Below are 1,045 nucleotides of genomic sequence, written 5' to 3' on the forward strand. Positions count from 1 at the left end.
TAAGGTTCTCCGCCTCCCGCTCCGCGGCTGCCCCCTCCCTCCCCCTCCGAGGTGCCTGAGACCTTCTGTTCTGGGGAGGGGGGAGCCGCGGCTACGGAGGGAGGGGATGCGAGGCGGGAGTCGCGGCGCCGCGGGAGCCGGACGCGGACCCGGAGGGCAGAGGCGGGCGGGAGCCGACAGGCGCTGACCTTCAGGGGAGTGCGAGGCGCACGGGCGGGTTGGGGGAGAGGGCGGTGGAAATTGGCCGGGAAAAGGGGGGCTGGACTTGACCACGAGACCGGGCGGGCTGACCAGCAGAGGGGGTGAGAGTGACCACCACAACTGGCCATTCAAATTGGACCAGGGTCTGGCGGCGAAGCTGACCCGGAGATGGGGGGGTGGGGATTGTCGCAGGGGTCACCGCAGCGAGGCTGACCCAGAGGAAGAGAGAGGAAACAACGCCGGGGACCCCCCCCCCCGGACTCCCCAGGGGCACTAATGGCAGGATGGGGAGCGGGCTGGGCAGCTGGCCCGGGGAAGGGAGATGGTATCTGCCTGGCGAGTGTCCTCAGCATCTGTCCCTTTGTGGCTTCTGGGGAGGGGGCCGGGAGGGGGACAGAAATGGGGGGTCTGCTGGGCCTGGCGGCAGCTGCAGTGTCTGGGGGCGAGAACACTAGCGGTTTGGGGGAGGGGGAGAGGCCGCTTCCAGAGCCAACACATTTGCCTTCGTTCCCCATAAGGGCTTGCTCGGTCCCCTAATACTGGAGTGAGAGAGGGTGGTCAGGGAGGGTGGGATCCCAGATTTCCTTCTCCCAGCCCCCCAGGCTGGGCAGGTGCCTATGGCGTGGAGGGGAGGGAGGACCCGAACTCAGAGCTGACGGTGCTGAGCTGCCCCTGGGAAGAGCAGTGGGGCTAGGGCGATTGAAAGGGGCAGCAGTAGAATTTGGGGAACCAGCTAGTACTGTGAGAGACATGAATCCTGCTCTGTTCACCGTGATGGTTTTATTCTGATGAAAGAAGGCACATTCCACCCGGCTGGAGCTGACCCGGAGATGCCGCCCTTCCT

The sequence above is a fragment of the Myotis daubentonii genome, chromosome 5, assembly GCF_963259705.1.
Source record: "Myotis daubentonii chromosome 5, mMyoDau2.1, whole genome shotgun sequence".
NCBI lineage: Eukaryota > Metazoa > Chordata > Mammalia > Chiroptera > Vespertilionidae > Myotis > Myotis daubentonii.